Source organism: Oncorhynchus kisutch, linkage group LG14, assembly GCF_002021735.2.
Source record: "Oncorhynchus kisutch isolate 150728-3 linkage group LG14, Okis_V2, whole genome shotgun sequence".
NCBI classification, from domain to species: domain Eukaryota; kingdom Metazoa; phylum Chordata; class Actinopteri; order Salmoniformes; family Salmonidae; genus Oncorhynchus; species Oncorhynchus kisutch.
The window spans coordinates 22,284,189-22,305,864 of NC_034187.2; the positions used below are offsets into that span (position 1 = coordinate 22,284,189).

At 44.4% G+C, this 21,676-nt stretch overlaps 1 pseudogene; it reads left to right on the forward strand.

Annotated features, from left to right (window-relative positions):
- Positions 1–193: 193 nt before the first annotated feature.
- On the forward strand, positions 194–21,262 carry LOC109904565 (RNA helicase aquarius-like; annotated as a pseudogene).
- Positions 21,263–21,676: the final 414 nt, after the last annotated feature.

Here is a 21,676-nt window from a genome sequence, read left to right on the forward strand (position 1 = left end):
CACAATTTGCTAGCTAGCTGACGTTACTTGGCTGCACTTCGAAGTCAACTTCAGTTGCCACTTTGCCAATGTAGCTAACATGCTGGTGTGTTAAAAGGAGCAATGTTAGTGGGATACGTAGTTTTCCATCGTATTGTTAACATACTGCTACTATTTTTAATTAGGAAAGTAAGCTAGCCAACTATAGACAGACATGGAGAATCAAACCCATGCGAGGAAAGCGTCTGCGCCCATTGTGTCCCAAATCAACGCAGAATATGTCACACAGGTAACTAAACTCTGGAAAAAAATGAACGTCATCGCACTGTCAACTGCGTTTATTTTCAGAAAACTTAACATGTGTAAATATTTGTATGAACATAACAAGTAGCCTAGAGGTTAGAGCGTTGGACTAGTAACTGAAAGGTTGCGAGATCGAATCCCAGAACTGACAAGGTAAAAATCTGTCATTCTGCCCCTGAACAAGGCAGTTAACCCACTGTTCCTAGGCTGTCATTGAATATAAACATTTGTTCTTAACTGACTTGCCTAGTTCAATAAAGGTTAAAATATTTTTCATAAACTGAACAAGTTCCACAGACATGTGACTAACAGAAATGGAATAATGTGTCCCTGAACAAAGGGGGGGGAGACCTCTGATCCAACAGGTCCCAGAAGTGCTCAATGGGATTGAGATCCGGGCCCTTTGCTGGCCATGGCAGAACACGGACATTCCTCTCTTGCAGGAAATCATGCACAGAACGAGCAGTATGGCTGGTGGCATTGTCTTGCTGGAGGGTCATGTCAGGATGAGCCAGCAGGAAGGGTACCACATGAGGGAGGAGGATGTCTCCCCTGTAACACACAGCGTTGAGATTGCCTGCAATGACAACAAGCTCAGTCCGATGATGCTGTGACACACCGCCCCAGACCATGACTGACCCTCCAGAGTACAGGCCTCGGTGTAACGCTCATTCCTTCGATGATAAACGCGAATCCAACCATTATCCCTGGTGAGACAAAACCGTTACTCGTCAGTGAAGAGCACATTTTGCCAGTCCTGTCTGGTCCAGCGACGGTGGGTTTGTGCCCATAGGCGATGTTGTTGCTGGTGATGTCTGGTGAGGATCTGCCTTACAACAGGCCTACAAGCCCTCAGTCCAGCCTCTCTCAGCCTATTGCGGACAGTCTGAGCACTGATGGAGAGATTGTGATGGGGAGACATCCTCCTCCCTCATGTGGTACCCTTCCTGCTGGCTCATCCTGACATGACCCTCCAGCAAGACAATGCCACCAGCCATACTGCTCGTTCCTGGTGTAACTCGGGCAGTTGTTGTTGCCATCCTATACCTGTCCCGCAGGTGTGATGTTCGGATGTACCGATCCTGTGCAGGTGTTGTTACATGTGGTCTGCCACTGTGAGGATGATCAGCTGTCCGTCCTGTCTCCCTGTAGCGCTGTCTTAGGCGTCTCACAGTACGGACATTACAATTTATTGCCCTGGCCACATCTGCAATCCTCATGCTTAAGGCACATTCACGCAGATGAGCAGGGATCCTGGGCTTCTTTCTTTTGGTGTTTTTCAGAGTCAGTGGAAAGGCCTCTTTAGTGTCCTAAGTTTTCATAACTGTGACCTTAATTGCCTACCGTCTGTAAGCTGTTAGTGTCTTAACGACCGTTCCACAGGTGCATGTTCAGTAATTGTTTATGGTTAATTGAACAAGCATGGGAAACAATGTTTAAACCCTTCACAATGAAGATTTGTGAAGTTATTTGGATTTTTACGAATTATCTTTGAAAGACAGGATTCTGAAAAAGGGACATTTATTTTTTTGCTGAGTTTATAACAAAACTATATTTTTTATTGCTTTATATGAGTGTCTCAAGCGATAGATCTGGATGCACTCTGAATCCATTCCAGCCATCCTGCACTCTCAGAGTTTGATCTTGTTCAGAACAGCCAACTTGTACAGCCTTTCAATGAAAAAAAGGTGGATGTATATTTTACTCGGTTTGAACGGATTGCTAACATTTCATCCCTAAAATGGCTGCGAGATATTTGGTAACTGCTCCACCAAAGTGCTGTTATGGGAAAGGCTCAAGAAGTGTAGGCAGCTTTATCTATTGACCAGAGTTCAGATTATGACACTTAAAGCTTCTTGCTGGGGAACGTAACAAATTGGGACTCGTTCGGGTTCTTGTTTACCATGAGTATGGTAATTACTCTAATCACCTACTCTAAAGCTCTGCTGTGTCCAGATATTTGAGTGTTCATAAGACAATTCTGTGGTAGAGTTTCCGTCATTGATATCCACCTGAAAGTCTAAGCTTGGGGGAATCATTTTGAGAGTTTCATAATCACACAGGCTAATAAAACAAAGCCATGGACTTAGATGCATCTGTGTTAAATCTTACATGGGAGATGCTAGATAAAAGTACAAAGGCAAATCTGCTCATCGCAAAGCATTATGACATCAAGGTGATATCTGGCAATCCAAAAGCAGAAGTCAAAGGAGGAAACCCTCTCGGAGAGGGAGGTTGATGAAAAGGGTCCTGTTGGTAGTAGGGTGTGTCCTGTAGATGTGCAACTGCGAGAGTTAGAACTAAAGGCAAAATGGGAACAGAAGTTAGAACTTGAGCAGCAGGAAGAGGAAAGAGAAAGTGAGGAGAGATTGGAGCAACAGAAACTAGGCCTTGAGCACAAGGAAAGGGAACAGGAATGTGAGCATGCCATTCGATGAAGAGCGATAGATCTGGAAGCACTCTGAATCCAGTCCAGCCATCCTACACCCTCAGTTTGATCTTGGTTAGAACAGCCAACTTGTACCGCCTTTCAATGAACAATTGTTGGATGTATATTTTACTCTGTTTGAGCGGATCACTACATCCCTAAAATGGCTGTGAGATATTTGGTCACTGCTCCTCCAAAGTGGTGTTATGGGAAAGGCTCAATAAGTGTAGGGAGCTTTATCTCTTGACCAGAGTTCAGATTATGACACTTAAAGCTTCTATCCTTTTGGCTTACGAGTTGGTCCCAGAGGCATACAGACAACATTTCTGTAAATTACAAAGACAGAATCACAAAGGCATGTTGAGTTTGCAAGGGAACAGCATGTCTTTTTGAGCAGTGGTGTGGTTCTCAAGAGAAGGACCTTCAAGGACCTTGAAGATTTAAAGACACTAATACTTCTCGAGCAGTTCAAGAATTGCCTTCACAAAAGGGTTGCTACCTACATTTGAGCACATGGATCTCACTCTTGAGAAGGCTGCAGTTGTTGCAGATGAGTTTGTGTTGACACATAAAACTACCTTCACAAACATAGCACATAGTAGTTATCCCTATGAAAAAGTCACCACCTACTGCAAGGTTTGTCCATTTCTACAGTGCCCAAAGATAAAGATTGTCTGAACAGATTTTTCATGTCCGTCAGCTTGCCATTACTGCCATGAGAAAGGACACATTTTCTCTGTTGAAACAAACATTTGAGAGATAAAATGAAGTTTTTTTGTGTGGGAGCACTCAAATCAAATTTATTTATATAGCCCTTCTTACGTCAGCTGATATCTCAAAGTGCTGTACAGAAACCCAGCCTAAAGCCCCAAACAGCAAGCAATGCAGGGGTAGAAGCACGGTGGCTAGGAAAAACTCCCTAGAAAGGCCAGAACCTAGGAAGAAACCTAGAGAGGAACCAGGCTATGAGGGGTGGCCAGTTCTCTTCTGGTGGAGATTATAACAGAACATGGCCAAGATGTTCAAATGTTCATAAATGACCAGCATGGTCAAATAATAATAATCACAGCAGTTGTCGAGCAACAGGTCAGCACCTCAGGAGTAAATGTCAGTTGGCTTTTCATAGCCGATCATTAAGATTATCTCTACCGCCCCAGCTGTCTCTAGAGAGTTGAAAACAGCAGGTCTGGGACAGGTAGCAAGTCCGGTGAACAGGTCAGGGTTCCATAGCCGCAGGGAACAGCATGTCTTTTTGAGCAGTGTTGTGGTTCTCAAGAGAAGGACCTTCAAGGACCTTGAAGATTTAAAGACACTAATACTTCTCGAGCAGTTCAAGAATTTCCATACCTGCAAGGGAACAGCATGTCTTTTTGAGCAGTGGTGTGGTTCTCAAGAGAAGGACCTTCAAGTACCTTGAAGATTTAAAGACACTAATACTTCTCGAGCAGTTCAAGAATTGCCTTCACAAAAGGGTTGCTACCTACATTTGAGCACATGGATCTCACTCTTGAGAAGGCTGCAGTTGTTGCAGATGAGTTTGTGTTGACACATAAAACTACCTTCACAAACATAGCACATAGTAGTTATCCCTATGAAAAAGTCACCACCTACTGCAAGGTTTGTCCATTTCTACAGTGCCCAAAGATAAAGATTGTCTGAACAGATTTTTCATATCCGTCAGCTTGTCATTACTGCCATGAGAAAGGACACATTTTCTCTGTTGAAACAAACATTTGAGAGATAAAATGAAGTTTTTTTGTGTGGGAGCACTCAAATCAAATTTATTCATATAGCCCTTCTTACGTCAGCTGATATCTCAAAGTGCTGTACAGAAACCCAGCCTAAAGCCCCAAACAGCAAGCAATGCAGGGGTAGAAGCACGGTGGCTAGGAAAAACTCCCTAGAAAGGCCAGAACCTAGGAAGAAACCTAGAGAGGAACCAGGCTATGAGGGGTGGCCAGTTCTCTTCTGGTGGAGATTATAACAGAACATGGCCAAGATGTTCAAATGTTCATAAATGACCAGCATGGTCAAATAATAATAATCACAGCAGTTGTCGTGCAACAGGTCAGCACCTCAGGAGTAAATGTCAGTTGGCTTTTCATAGCCGATCATTAAGATTATCTCTACCGCCCCAGCTGTCTCTAAAGAGTTGAAAACAGCAGGTCTGGGACAGGTAGCAAGTCCGGTGAACAGGTCAGGGTTCCATAGCCGCAGGCAGAACAGTTGAAACTGGAGCAGCAGCACGGCCAGTTGGACTGGGGACAGCAAGGAGTCATCATGCCAGGTAGTCCTGAGGCATGGTCCTAGGGCTCAGGTCCTCCGAGAGAGAGAAAGAAAGAGAGAATTAGAGAGAGCATACTTAAATTCACACAGGACACTGGATAAGACAGGAGAAGTACTCCAGATATAACAAACTGACCCTAGCCCCCCGACGCATAAACTACTGTAGCATAAATACTGGAGGCTGAGACAGGAGGGGTCAGGAGACACTGTGGCCCCATCCGATGATAGGCCCGGACAGGGCCCAACAAGAAGGATATAACCCCACCCACTTTGCCAAAGCACAGCCCCCACACCACTAGAGGGATATCTTCAACCACCAACTTACTATCATGAGACAAGGCCCGAGTATAGCCCACAAAGATCTCCGCCACGGCACAACCCAAGGTGGGGGGCGCCAACCCAGACAGGAAGATCACGTCAGTGACTCAACCCACTCAAGTGATGCACCCCTCCTAGGGACGGCATGAAAGAGCACCAGTAACCCAGTGACTCAGCCCCTGTAATAGGGTTAGAGGCAGAGAATCCCAGTGGAGAGAGGGGAACCGGCCAGGCAGAGACAGCAAGGCGTTTCGTTGCTCCAGAGCCTTTCCGTTCACCTTCACAGTCCTGCGCCAGACTACACTCAATCATAGGACCTACTGAAGAGATGAGTCTTCAGTAAAGACTTAAAGGTTGAGACAGAGTCTGCGTCTCTCACATGGGTATGCAGACCATTCCATAAAAATGGAGCTCTATAGGAGAAAGCCCTGCCTCCAGCTGTTTGCTTAGAAATTCTAGGGACAATTAGCCCATTAAGTCTCTGGTTGGGATTGGCGTATCTCCTAAACAAGATTTTAGATCAGATGTGTATGAACCCTTTGTTTCATACATGTTTGTGTCTCTGCAGAGTGGCGATGCTGTTAAGCAGCCGATGAAGATAATGCGAGACACTGGGGCAGCCCAGTCCTTCATTTTGGAGGGTGTTTTTCCTTTGTCTAACATTTCAGCAACTGATTACAGTGTGTTAGTACAAGGCGTACCAAGCACAGAGAATTTAACCAACCTTATCGATGCAGTCTTCGTTCTCGATTCGGGGAAACAGTCTCGTAAAATGTCCGTGCCCAGTTGCAGGGGGTCGGTTTCAATTTGAAAAAATGCTCCTTTATAACATTCTTGTTGAATACCCAGTTCTCTTGAGTTAGCTTTAAATAGTGTATACTCCCCTGTATTTTTGAATTTGATTTTGATATCTAATTGTCTAGTATCTGTTTGAAACTACAGAGTCCTGTACAGTTTATATAAATATCTTCTGTGAATCCATAAGGGCAGACAAATTTCAAAGATGGATAGAAAATATCCATATTTTTTTCTGGTGGTTCTACATCAGGGCAATTAAACCCGGTTCATGAAGAAATACCGTCCTCTAGGTTTTCATGCCAACTCTAATCTAGAACACCTGATTCTAATAATTAGCATGTTGATAAGCTGAACCAGTGTAACCGATGTGAAATGGCTAGCTAGTTAGCGGGGTTGCGCGCTAATAGCGTTTCAATCGGTGACGTCACTCGCTCTGAGACCTTGAAGTAATTGTTCCCCTTGCTCTGCAAGGGCCACGACGTTTGTGGAGCGGTGGGTAACGATGCTTCGAGGGTGGCTGTTGTCGATGTGTGCAGAGGGTCCCTGGTTCGAGCCCAGGTAGGGGTGAGGAGTGGGACGGAAGCTATACTGTTACACCAGGTTAGTTACAACTGGGGTTGGAGTGAAAACCTACAGGAGGGTAGCTCTCCAGGAACAGTGCATTCGGAAAGTATTAAGACCCCTTATTCTACAATTTATTAAATTAAATATTTTCCGGGCTTCCCTAGTGGCACAGTGGTGTAAGGCACTGCCTCGCACTGTTAGAGGCGTTACTACAGACCCAGGTTGATTCCTAGGCTGTATCACAAACGGCCATGGCCGGGAGGCCCATAGGAAGGCGCACAATTGGCCCAGCGTCGGGGAGGGTTAGGCCGGTGGGGCTTCATTTGGCTCATTGCGGTCTAGCGATTCCTTGTGGCGGGCCAGGTGCCTGCAGGCAGGCTGTCCCAGTTGGACTGTGTTTCCTCTGACACATTGGTGCTGCTGGTTTCCGGGTTAGGCTGGCGGGTGTTGTTTCAGAGGACGTATGACTCCACCTTCGCCTCTCCTGAGCCCGTTGGGGAGTTGTAGCGATGACACAAGATTGAAAATTGGTGTAAATACAAAATATATATATATATATTGATAAGTCACCTAGTCCTAGAGAGATTTACATGGTTATCAATACGTCATGCCAGGGTAAGCCTACACCAAACACAGCCCTTATTTGAAGTTAAAAAAAAAATCTATTGGAACTATTTCCTTGTTTAACCGCTAGGTGTTATGGCTCATACTGTTGTACTCTATTCTACAGGTGTGCGTTTTTTACATCACTGATTAGTTGAATGAATTCACAATTTGGCGGGGTGTCCAGTCACCGGGGTATACCTGTGGTGCGTTTGCAAGGTTGCGTGACGGTTTGTGCTGAACAACACGTTTTTGGTGCAGACGGTTCTTAAACAGCCTTTGAGGTACGTTAGCCAGCAGGTCCGACCCGCTTGCTTACAGTTGCAATGGGATAGGAAGGCTTCCTGTGTTGATTAACACACAGCAGAGGTGTTGTGAGATATGGCTTGGAAATTGTCCTGCAATCCCAGGATGAGAAATGCGTTGTACCCAAATTGTCCCATTATCCCAACTGTTACACCAAGAAGTTTTATAGACTGCTAGTTTAAGTTAACTGCCGTTTTCATCCTCATGCTAGCTAGCAGTAGCCACAGCAGCCATTATGGAATGGCACACAGTGTTGATCAACTAAGGAGGTGATTGGCTGACACTGCCATGCCAAAATGGCTGCTGTGGCTTTTGCGACCTAGCATGAGGACAAAAAGGTCAGTTTTCCGGAGAAACAATCTTCCTGGTGTAACAGTTGGGATAATGGGACAATTCATGGGAAGTATATTGCATTTCTCATTTCTGGATTGACGTACATTTTCTGAGCCATATCTCGCGCCAGCTATGCAGTGTCTAAATCTACAGACTGAAGGCTGTCCGACCCTAGTGCAGCTGTTAGCAAGCGGGTCCGATCTGCTGGCTAGAGGTACATTTGGTGGGTGTGGCCTGATCAATATGGATGTGACCATCTGAAATCGCAAAACTTGTGCAGCACACCAGGTCATCGCCCTCTGGGCCACCATAATCACAATGTTTTCCAACTGGTTTTTCAGTACAGTTTTCTTTCACTGTTGGAGCTAGAAACAAGCATTTTGCTGCACCTGCGATAACCTCTGCAAATATGTGTATGCGACCAGTGAACTTTTATTTTATTTGAGTTCCATTTCTGTTGAATTCCACATTGCACACCGTTCTGTTGTACTGAATGCAACCCTGGCTGGCATCTTCTGAATTCCGGGAGGGGTTCATTTCCCCCATTTGACTTGGCCAAGATGATTTCAGAGGAGCTGGTGTTCTCTACCAAAGCAAATCCCTCCTGGTTCCTCCACTCACTTTGGGCCAGACATCTTACCATCACTCCCAGAAACAAATCCAGTGCACTCACACAACATTTGCTTATGGGATGCCGAGATTATAGTTTTTGTTATAATAACCTCTCTCACTTTCTTTTTCAAGTTGGCTAATAGATACTGGGTGCCCCAAGAATAAACTACCATTCGACCCAAAGGTTAGCCTCCTACTTAGATATATCATTGATTTATGAATATAGTGGAGACGGTCTGCTTGCTCTAATAAACGGTATTTGTCACCCACTCAGGTCTTGGAGGATGTCTATGAGAAAGTGATTCTAAAGTCCGTGTGAGTGAACTCAACTCTTGAATAGCATCAGTATTTTGTAATGTTAAATCTTCTTACCACAAGTTGAATAAATGGTTTAACCAAGTCCTCCATGTCTGCTATTTTATCTTCAGGTTCGCCATTAGGAAGATCATGTTACTGGAGTTCAGGTGGATTTTGACCCTTTTGGCCTCAATACCTTATCAATGATAATAATTTATCATCAGAGAGAACGTCCCTGCCTGTGAGGTAAGAATGAATACCCTGGCCTGTCAAACAGAAATGTTCATCATTGGTTGTAGATTTTTGGTTCACATAGCAAATGCTTAGCTGTGTTAACAATCAGTGAGTGTGTTGTTGTACATGCTATATTGTTGTGAATGTGGGTGTTGTGTGTTGGCTGTACATGGACAGCCCCAGCAATACATCTACTTAGGGCAAATGTCTCCAGCGAGCATTGATCAATGTCTTCTATATCAATGTCCTCTAATGCACATTCATCTGCTTTACAAATGGTGTGGAGCCTAACTGGCATAAATAGTCGGCGTGTTAGTTTCAAGATTGGGGAAGGTCATTTTCACCATTTAAAAATGCACCTTTCTAATAAAGCAGCAGTTTTTTTAGGGGTCATTACATTCACACAAGGGGATGCCGCTGTGAAATTCATATTATAAAATAATGTCACAGAATTCTAATCAAATCTTGTCTGCTAAGGCAACTAGTGTAGCCCACAGCCAAACATTTATGTCATAGCCAGATCAGGACCTAACATAAGGACTCTTCAGAATATGTTATTCTATAATAGACTACATTGTCTTCATATCATGTTTCTTTAGACCTGTCTAAAATAAATCATGGATATATTGTGATGGTGTAGGCTATATTACATGGATTTATTAGACTTTTTAAAATGTAGACATTCCAAAGGGCTGCATGCTAAATGTTTGTGTTCATTTACGGTCAATTACAGTGAGACCAGCAGTTATTTGCTTGACAATCAGCGGCTGACAAAATTCCATGACTGCCACAGCCCTAGTCTCAGATCCACAAACCTGAGCAGACAAGAGCAGAAGTCAGGGGAAAACATCCTGGATGTGGTTTCCATGAAAGTAGTTTGGTTTAGCTTCCACTAGGTGGCAGTATTACACTTCAAAACACTTTATACTCAGGTGCCACCCAAGCATATCTGTATTCCCCAGTCCTGCTCAAAACAATGGGCCACTGCACCAGTCTCACTCTGAAATTCGATTGTTATCCCTCTGATTCTACTGAAGCATATGCAATGGTTAGAATCTATTTGGTGCAGTGCAATTATTCTACCAACTCTCAAATATCCTTATGTCCCTCTCTGACCCTCTCTCCCATTTTCTCTCTGTCTTTCTCTCTGCTCCTTTCTGTTTGTCTGTCTCTCAGGAGGTGGATTTGATCAGAGAGCAGGTGCAGCAGCTCATCTTACTGCCCAGGTGGATGTGTCTCTTACCAGTAAGAGCTCCTCTCTCCCTTATCCTGCAGTGCTCCTTTCTTTAGAACTGTCACACTGTTAGATATGCATAATGTTTAAGATTATGCCAAAATATTTTTTACATTACTGAATAGGGATTTATTATGTAGAAAAGGGTCGGTCAACCAAAGACAAACTGGCTCAATGTTTAGCTATTTTTTTTATAGCGTCATTAGACTCACTGTCTGTCATCTGTACAGTCTTGACTCCAACACGAGTTGACGAATGTTCGCAAGCGCCAAAAGTTATTAAATCTGATCAAGAACATTTTGACAAGCTGGATGGCAAAGCTTCAAAGCTTCTGAATGGCAAAGCTTCTGCCATGTGCCTGCACCAGCTGTAGAAACAGTCCCATCCTAAATCTAATGGTCCCTCCAAAGTATAATAGCCATGTCCAATTATAATAGTCCCATCTGAAATATAGTAGTCTCATTCGAAATATAGTACTCATCGGAAATATAGTAGTTCTATCAAAAAAATATAATAGTCCCATCCAAAATCAACATTTTCTTTTTGTCTCAGAAATTAGAATAGTTCAATCAAAGGCACAGCGTTGTGTTGCGTGTCGCTAATGATTATTTCCTGCCTTTTATTTCCAGAGGCAAGATGGAGAGGACATTCCTTTCTGAGCTCATTAAGAAGTTTTTGGTGGTTCTGATGTCCGTCTCCCCAGCCGGTAAACATTTAGCAACACAGCTGTGATTTATGAACAATGCAGCTTTGTTGTATTCCCGTAAGCAGCTGCAGCGGGGAGGCCACATTTACTGGAGGAGAAAGATGAGATTTTCAAGGCTTAAAATGGTGCTCAATGACATTTTCCTCATGCTGAAAAGTTTTCACAACTTATTGTGCCAATTTAAAAATACTCTGCTGTTTATTTTAAGCTTTAGCAGAGAGACAGACATCTTACTTGGGTACCAGAGGCAAACTAGGCCACCCCATGCACATGCCTTTACCTCCTAGTCTTTATACGTGACATTTCTACAGTCCAAAAGTTCCTCATTACTGGTGTGAGATGCACAATTTCCAACCTTTTATCAGTCCCAAAGTTCATCCTTTCCTCCTGACTTGACCCCCACTCTGAAAGAGCAGCCCTGTCCAGCTGCCCCCCGCGACGCCCACAGTGACAGTCTGTATGGTGATGTAATGTAAGGTGACACACAGACCCCCACCCCACACGCCCAACCTGTGTGCTCAGAATAGCATCTCTCCCAACATGTAGCTGGGTGGTGGTAGTCCTGCTGAGACCCAGACTCTAATCCTCCCTGTCAGAGCATTGGTACACAGCACAGGGATGTACACACACACACACGGTGGTATGTTGCACAATGGACATGTGCTACTGCACACACACACACCTACCTCCCCTAATGATGGCTGATCTCCCAGCATACATTGCAGTGCCCCAGAGGAGAGACAAACATACCGGGGTCTTCGTGCACGGCCAGGCCACTTCCTGGCCCCAGCACTCTCTCTTTCTCTCTCTCTCCCTCTCCCTCCCTCTCTCTCACATACACACACACACACACGCCATGGTGTCATCCACAGTTGTTTGCTGAAAACCCTCGTTCATCTCCCATATCCCCCTCTGTGTTTGAGTGTGTGTGATGGTGGTCATGTGTGTTGTGTGTGTATGTTATTACCTGAACTGAATGTCTCCCTGTGTTGTCTCTCTCAGGCCCTTGGGGGGAAGGTCCACTCCTGCGCGAGGTTCATCGAGCTCATGATTCACCTGGAGGTAAGAAACACACTATTTATACGGGAATCTATGGTGGTGTTGTGTAGCATATGTATGAAGTGTGCTAGGCATCCATTTATATAGAATCAACTGAATATCTGCATGCAAAGACACATTTGAGGTTGCTGTACCTACCTATACCTGTACACCTATTTATATCTTGATATGTGTAGAGTATGCAACCTTGAATGATTGTTTTTTGATGACGTTGATAAAATACAGGTTATTTATAGGGTAGAAAATTTGAGTTTTAACGTCATGGTGTAGTGTGCTTTCTTCTCTGTGGTCTGGTTTGGTTTCATCATGACACGCAGAGAGGATGTCACATAGTCAAGATGTTTCCTTCCCTCTCTGGGCTGTGTGGCCATGGTTCTCCTGTTCCCCCCGAGGGAGGATCGGATGGATTGATTTTCCCCCTATCCGATGACATGCTATCCTTTTCCTGGCACTGGCAAGGCAAGCTGCCTCCGGAGAAGTCCTTTCCCCCTCAGCAGTATCCTTTTACAAAGGAATGGTTGAAATCTCATGCTTCCCTCTGGGATGACGTGATAAGACCCTGTGAATCTCTGTATGGAAAAAGAGATCCTACATTTTGTGTGTCTGTTAGGTTGAGCCATCTGTGACAGGTCTGTGGAGATCAAAGCTGTGGCCATAGATAAAACTTGTCTGTCTTGTTGCGGGAGTAGTATCATCTGCAGAGAGGTGAACTCAGTAGAAGACATGGCATTTTTTCAATTAATTTTTGCTGTTCTTTTTGTGAGTAGAGGTCACTGTGTAGGGTGTTGTCATTGTTTTTCTCTTTTCCACTTTTTGAAATTTGACTTCCAACCCTCATCTATGAAATGCAAAAAATAGTCCAAGCCATCCTGCTGAAATAGACTCTGAATCAATAGGGCCCTATTTATTCTCTGGGCCTCAAATGCTGGGAATTCTGGTTTGTAGATGGATTGATCTGATTGGCCCCAATTGAACCCAAATTATGCTTTTTCTAGTTATAGGTATAGGTTTAAAAAACAACATTTTAAGATCATATTTATTGAGCCTATAGTCTCGTATAAGGGCAGCGGTTTCATTGTTTTACCATGATGTGTAATGTGTGGTTCCCTTCTATGTCTGTCCCCAGGCCCTGATCCTAACACATTGCTGGTTCAACACGGTGCTGGATGACTCCCACCTGGTGTCCAGCCTCATGCAGAGAGAGGAGGAGGGACACCTCTTCTGCCAGTTACTGGGCATGCTGTTCTACACTGGCTTTGGGATCAACGACCAGACAGGCAATGCCCTGACAGAGAAGGAGATGACCACGCTCCACTACGACAGAATCGCATCACTGCAGGTACTTGTATACAGTACTACCCAGGATGGATGGATGAGTTACTCTGTTTTGTTTGGTTGTTTACTTGACCTGTCCACATCACAAATGATTCTAGATTTTTCAAATCGTTGATAGGCATCAGTTTTGAACATCATTTGCACATTTAAGCATTAAAGATAGGAAAAAGTTTACCTAAGTGTACTGTGTGCACCTGGGAGACATAACCCATGCTGTGAGTTGTACATGTATGAATATGGAACATTCATAATTTAGTGACAGCTTCCATATGTCATTTACAAGAAAGAATATCAAGTCAAAGTCAGTCCTAGAGAGAATTCTCAATATTTTAGATTTCAGTCTTACATGCATTTTTACCTCTCAACTTGATATGATCAAATTCATTTAAAGAGAAATATGCAGGCTGGTTCATCTGTTCATCCTAATATTCTCTCCATCTGTCCATCTCTCGCTCTTTCCCCTACCTCTCTCTAGCCCAACACAGATGTTGGATTAGTACATTAGGGAAATGAAAAAGGTGCCTGACATCACACGGTCTCTGGGGTGTGTGAGTAAGGAGTTGTTACCTTATGATCTCTAAATGTTTGCTGTGTCTTGCCTTTCAGAAGGCAGCCTTTGCCCATTTCCCAGAGCTGCAGGACTTTGTCCTGTCCAGGAATCCCTCACCAAACAGTTTGGCCATCTCAGGTAGTGTGTGGGTGGGGAGGGGAGTCATATCTGGGATTGTGAACCCCAAAAAACATCCATACACACCCTAACCTTTATGCTACCATGATGACAAATGCTGAATTGTCACTGTCGTATCGCTAACATCCCAACCGCTGCCCCCCTGACCGCAAATGGCAGGCAGCATGTGAGTCCTTGAATGTGCAGAGTAGTGTGGTACCAGCAAGAGAGAGAGACTCGCCTCATTAATTTCAGCAATTTGCAGGGGCTTGAGAATAAACTCTTTGAACAGCTGTATTTGTCAGATCATATTAGCAAGTGGCCTTGCCAACCCCCCCCCCCCCCCCCCCCCCTCCATCGCTTTCATGGGGCTGGGCCTTGTTAGTGTGTGTGTGCTTCCTATCCTTTCCTCCTTTCCTAGTGACCCTGGTCCTAGGTGCTGCTGAGACCCTCTTTCCCCTCTGTGTTATTGTCTCATGGATAAAGCCAGGCTCTGCATTGTCACCGAGCCCCCCCCTGGCTTTAAAGGCTTCCATCACTTTTAACAAGGCGCTTTTTACCCACAAAACCCTCTTATTATTGCCAGCTATTCCAGCTGTGCTACCCAGAAGCTAAACTGCCCCTCATCCATTATTCCAGATAGATTCGCTAAGTCCCCAAAACACACATGGGCAGCAGGGTTTCCGTTAGCCGGTAATAACCGGCTTTTAGCTGAAAAAAGAACAAAGAACAAAGCCGATAAATAAAATTGCCACCAACCGATTGTCTTGGAAAAAAATCCCTTTGCGAAATAATGCTTTTTAGCCTATTCATTGATGGAAATACCAGTTGATGGAAATATATTTTTCTGGTAACGCTTATCGGTCTATAGGTTCATTTGCATAATTCTGTGGAATATATTGTACAGCTTATTTGTTATGTATCTTATCACATGCATACAGCATGCAGAGCCTTTGAGTGGAAAATCTGCCAGACAGTGTGAGAACTGCTGCTACAGCATCTCAAACAGCAAATGTATAGGCAACGGAAGGCAGGCCTCATCAGCACATCACACACCACTTTGCAATGAGCTGGAGGCAAGTATGCATTTTGAAAACATACTTAAATTGTTTGAAACCTGAACTGTTACAACTTTTATTATGAGGCATGTCTTAACTTGCTTCAAAGTCTAGCCTAGCAAAGTCTAGCCTAGCCAAAGTCAGACCACAGCCTAGGAGGCAATTATTTTATACCAACTTTCTTTCATAGTCCAGTAGCCAAAGGCACAATCCTAGTCATATTAGCAACCAATGCTAGTTGTTGCATATTAGATCTCCCCTCTTCCTAAATTTCTAGCTGATATTTTCATCTGCCAAATGAAACCGCTCGCATGTGCTTTGACAATGGTGTTTTCCCGTTAATTGCATTATGGGACAAACTTTCGTGCCTAGCCTTCTGCTTTGTGCACATTGCTGCATTTACAGTGCCTTCGGAAAGTATTCAGACCTCTTGACTTTTTCTACATTTTGTGACATTACAGCATTATTCTAAAATTAATTCAATAGCTTTTTTTCCTTCATCGATCTACACACAATACCCCATAATACCCGATAATGACAAAGGTTTTTAGAAATGTTAGCAAATTTATTACAAATAAAAAAACTGATATCACAATTACATAAGCATTCAAACCCTTTACTCAGTACTTTGTTGAAGCACCTTTTGGCAGTGATTACAGCCTCGGGTCTTCTTGGGTATGACGCTACGAGCTTGGCACACCTGTGTTTGAGGAGTTTCTCCCATTTTTCTCTGCAAATACTCTCAGGCTCTGTCAGGTTGGATGGGGAGCGTCGCTGCACAGCTATTTTCAGGTCTCTCCAGAGACATTAGATTAGGGTTCAAGTCCGGTCTCTGACTGGGCCACTCAAGGACATTCAGAGACTTGTCCCGAAGCCACTCCTGCGTTGTCTTGGCTGTGTGCTTATGGTCATTGTCCTGTTGAATAGTGAACCCTCACCTCAGAGGTCCTGAGTGCTCTGGAGCAGGTTTTCATCAAGAATCTCTCTGTACTTTTCTTCATTCACCTTTCCCAGTTAAGAACAAATTCTTATTTTCAATGATGGCCTAGGAACAGTGGGTTAACTGCCTTGTTCAGTTGGAGAACAACAGATATTTACCTTGTCAGCTCGGGGAGTTGATCTTGCAACATTTCGGTTACTCGTCCAATGCTATAACCACTAGGCTACCTGCCGCCCCACCATGCTTCACCATAGGGATGGTGCCAGGTTTCTTCCAGATGTGACGCTTGGCATTTAGGCCAAAGAGTTCATTCTTGGTTTCATCAGACCAGAGAATCTTGTTTCTCATGGTCTGAGAGTCCTTTGGGTAGCCTTTTGTCAAACTCCAAGCGAGCTGTCATGTGCGTTTTACTGAGGACTGGCTTCATTTGGCCACTTTATCATAAAGGCCTGATTGGTGGGGTGCTACAGCGATGGTTGTCCTTCTGGAAGGTTCTCCCATCTCCACAGAGGCACTCTGGAGCTCTGTCAGAGTGACCATCGGGTTCTTGGTCACCTCCCTTCTCCCCCGATTGCTCAGTTTGGCCGAGCGGCGAGCTCTAGGAAGAGTCTTGGCGGTTCCAAACTTCTTCCATTTAAGAACGATTGAGGGCACTGTGTTCTTAGGGACCTTCAGTGCTGCAGATTTTTTTATACCCTTCCCCAGATCTGTGCCTCGTCACAATACTGTCTCTGAGCTCTATGGACAATTCCTTCGACTTCATGGCTTGGTTCTGCTCTGACATCCACTGTTAACGGTGGAACCTTATAGACAGATATAGACAGGTGTGTGCCTTTCCAAATCATGTTTGATCAATCGAATTTACCACAGATGGACTCCAAGTTGTAAAAACATTTCAAGGATGATCATTGGAAACAGGATGCACCTGAGCTCAATTTCCAGTCTCATAGCAAAATATCTGAATACTTATAAGGTATTTCTGTTTTTTACTTGTAATACATTTTCAAACAATTCTTAACTTGGTTTTGCTTTGTCATTATGGAGTATTGTGTGTAGATTGATGAGGAAATAGTTGTATTTACTCCATTTTAGAACAAGGCTGTAACGTAGAATAATGTGAAAAGGTTAAGGGTACGTTCTGAATGCACTGTGTAATGTGAAGAAATAATAGTTTATCAACATTTCCAGCGATGCGTTCTGATTTGTTGCGTCAGACTCATTGATTCATTTTTTCATGTAGCCTAGGCCTATTGGTTTTATGAATTTGGGATCTATCGTCCCACAACTGTCCCAGTGTCAGTTTAAATAGACTATTTATTTCTTGACAAGCTAACCAATAAATTAGTTAAACTTTTCTGCTATGCGGGATAGTAGATTTGACAGACTAGTGATTTTGCTGTTCATTACTAGTCATGTTGGCTGAGGAAAAGTACGTGTGGACAGTTATTCTAACTTCTTCAAAGTGGGCATCAGAATTCGGTAAGAAGGACCGCGTATCCTTTTATCCTCAAATGGCATGTTCTGTGAGCTCTGTCATTCTGAGCACCATGGGTGGACAGGTTATGAACCCAATGCATATGGGTCCAGTAAATGTATAAAATGTCCGGTAAATTTAAATGCTGCCGGTCAAATGTCCGGCACCACATTTTCCTAACGGAAACCCTCACAGGCAGGGCGTTACACACACACACACACACACACACACACACACACACACAGTATTTTTCTCTTTCATTTTGAAGAACTCCTCATTGCGTGTCGTCTGGCTAGAGATTTGGTGGAGATAAAAATACAATTAGGCAGGCTAGTGGGCTCATGGCCCTAACAAAAAGTAACAGCTCTCAGATCTGTCCTGCGTCCAGCCTCATCTCCCTAATGACTCAATGGAAGCAGCTATTTTAGCTTTGTCATGGAGTACAGTACAGCAACGTGACCCATGCCAGTCCCTAGACAGACCAACTGCATGGTCAGCAAAACCCCCAGACCCATGTGGTCAAACTAAACATGGCCACACTGCTGCCTACAATGACACATGTCCCGGTCTGTCTGAATAGCGACTCTGTCACAGACAGTGTCTCTCTCTATACCAACCCCTGTCTGTGTCATGGAGGCACATGTCCCGGTCTGTCTGAATAGGACTCTGTCACAGACAGTGTCTCTCTCTATACCAACCCCTGTCTGTGTCATGGTGGCACATGTCCCGGTCTGTCTGAATAGGACTCTGTCACAGACAGTGTCTCTCTCTATACCAACCCCTGTCTGTGTCATGGTGGCACATGTCACATCTGTCTGATTAAAACAGCCTTCTATTCAGACAGCAGCCTCTCAACCCTCTGCTTCAGCTCTGAGAAATAGAGATGCGGTTGGCTTTTCATAATCCCGTCACATTGATGCGGCCCCAGCCCCTGTACACACCATGCTGACAGTGCAGGTCTGCAGTGGCCTTAGTTAGCAGGGCAGAGTAGGAAAACACGAGGACTAGCGTACAGTACATCGCAATGCTTACAAGCACAGGACTTAAGGAAATATCTGTGTCTTAGGTGAATGGGACACTTTTCATATTGTCAGATGAAAGGTAGCGACTTTGAAATAGGATCATTTTCCTCAGAAAAACAATCTGCATGGTAATATATTCTCTTGAATGTGCATTTCTACCCTTGGGTCTTCATTTCATATATTTATGTCAATAGAAAAGCGTTGCAAAAAATATAACCATGATGCTCAAAGAAAATACACATGATTTGGAAGTTCATAGTTCATAATGTAAAATATGCTGAAGTAGTTTTTTTCTCCCTACAGTCCCAACACTCTCCACCGGGTGGCCTCGTACCTATGTCTGTTACCAGAGCTGGCAGAGGGACAGGACACCACCATTGAGAAAGAGGTCCTCCTGGAGCTGCTGGTAGGTGCTATTTCGAAACAGGGAGATGTTGTCCCTAACCGCTGATAGGGGATCAGATCTGTATTTCATCGTTCTAATGCTTAAAATGTGGGAATTGGGGAAGTTTCATCTGATCCTAGATCTATGGTTAGGGGTGATGGGAAGGAGACAAGGAGAGGATGCTAAGATAATGAATATTTACATGCCCCCCAAGATGCGCTTAAGAATGAGAGAACCCCTCCTCTATTTACGGCTTGGCTAAACCGAAGCGACGTATATGTTGGCTTGCGGAACAATAACCGCCCAGAGAGTATAGCATCATAATAGGGTTGGCGTGGCTAGTTTAAAATACATTCATTTATGCTTTTGGAGTACATACAGTATGCAACCCCCCACACACACTCCTCTCCGCCCTTGAATTTGCCTTTGAATCCAATTAGGGCTCAACATTGGTGATAGAGATGGAGTGGGTGAAGTGGAGGAGAGGGAGGTAGAAAGAGACTAATGAGGAAAGAGCACTAAGGTTTCTCTTATCCTAGGAAAAAACACCACTGTTGATCTGATTTGCTCTCCAAACCCACCCACCCTTAGTCCCTCCTATAAACAGGCATACAGTGTGTTGTTAACAAGTCTCATCCCCATAACCCTCCATCACCATGCGACCAGTCCATCCACTGACCTGCTCTGTCCCTACTGCTGTAATTACCCACTTCAAGTCTTCTCTAGTCCTCCTCTCCTCTGCCCGCCACTGAAGAGAAGCTTTTCAATAATTAGCTGATTAGATTGTTCCCAGAGCCATTGTCAGGGGACTCATTTGCGTGGCCCCGGGTTGCCCTGAGCAACCGAAAATCTCCAGATTCCACTTTGGTATTATGCATTATTTGTTTGGTCGCCGGTGCCAGAGGCTTGTAGAGATGTGCTTTGTAGAGATGTGCTGTGTAGAGATGTGCTGTGTAGAGCTGTGCTGTGCAGGATGGAGCAGAGCAGGTCCCACAGACACACTGCAGAGAAAGTCTGTAATTAAACCTGGGGAATGAGAGGATGAGCTGGTCAGAGTGCTACTGAGCTTCTAGCAATCACTGTTCTTGGGGTTATTTACATAATTCCTCAAAGCCATGAGCCACCCACTCTTGAAATAATCATTTCCTATTTATATTACCGACATTGCAGTGGATTTTTTATCCATCATTATGGAATTTTTGCTTCGTTTTGCAATAACTGTCCGAGATGGGCTCGATGGGTATTAGTCTCAATCAGGGTTCTACAGTCTTTAGATCTATGTACCTCTCTACCAGTCCCGGATGGATGACTAAGACAAAACCATGGGTTAGATAATAACTGGCAGGGAACACGGCGGTATAACAAGATGGACGACTGTGACAAAACCCTGGGTTAGGTAGTAACTGGCAGGGAACATGGCGGTGTAACAAGATGGACGACTGTGACACAACCCTGGGTTAGGTAGTAACTGGCAGGGAACACGGCGGTGTAACAAGATGGACGACTGTGACACAACCCTGGGTTAGGTAGTAACTGGCAGGGAACACGGCGGTATAACAAGATGGACGACTGTGACAAAACCCTGGGTTAGGTAGTAACTGGCAGGTAAAACGGCGGTGTAACAAGATGGACGACTGTGACACAACCCTGGGTTAGGTAGTAACTGGCAGGGAACACGGCGGTGTAACAAGATGGACGACTGTGACACAACCCTGGGTTAGGTAGTAACTGGCAGGGAACACGGCGGTGTAACAAGATGGACGACTGTGACAAAACCCTGGGTTAGGTAGTAACTGGCAGGGAACATGCAGTATAACAGGATTAGTTTAGCATGGCGGCTAGTGACTGACTGATCACATATTAAACACAGGGATTATATAGACTTCTGCATCATATTTGGCACACAACCATCAGGGATGCTACTACATTTAGGCCCCTGACCTAAAAAAAAAACAGCCTGCAGGCTCACTGAAGAGATACAAGCCAAACTGTATGAGAGAGATGGTCTCTAATGAAGGGGTTGTCATGACAGACGGTGAAGTAGTGTGATGCATCTGACATGATTATTTTTACAAAACTTTGTTTTTAATACCACTGTCAAGTGAGTGAGGGGAGGGTAAGAGTGGGGGGATGGTGCATTCACCCAATGTCTTTCTTTCTCTCTCTCCAGCTCTCTTTCTGTCTCTCTTTCTTCCCTCTCTCACACTAACAGGTGTCTCGTCATGAGAGACGAATCTCCCAGATCGAGCAACTTAACCAGATGCCTCTTTAGCCAACGGAGTAGATTATCTGGATGAGAACATAGTCCCGAATGAGTACTATTCTGGTGAAGGTGTGTGTCTGTCTACTGTGTCTCTGCGCAAACTCGTCTCGCACACACACCCTGCTGTGTTATCCCACACCACAGAGGCAATGAGCTGGCACCCTCTTAATGGCCAATCCTCTTTAGGCTAGCAGGGGCACCTTCACAGGCTAAGATGCCTACAAGCCCTGTAATCCCATTGAAATCCATGAGCCTATCGACGTCTATAAGGCTATCTTAACTGTTTTAGCCTTCCAAGAGATTACAGGTGTAAATTAGCATTCTAGTCTACTCTGCAGCTGTTATATCGAAGGGATTGTCCCTGTCACATAGCTACCGAGTTGTTCCTGGTCAGGGAAAACTCGAGGTCCTGTTTATGTTACACTGAAATAGGTAGGTAATAGATGTATACCAATGACATCAATTACAGAGG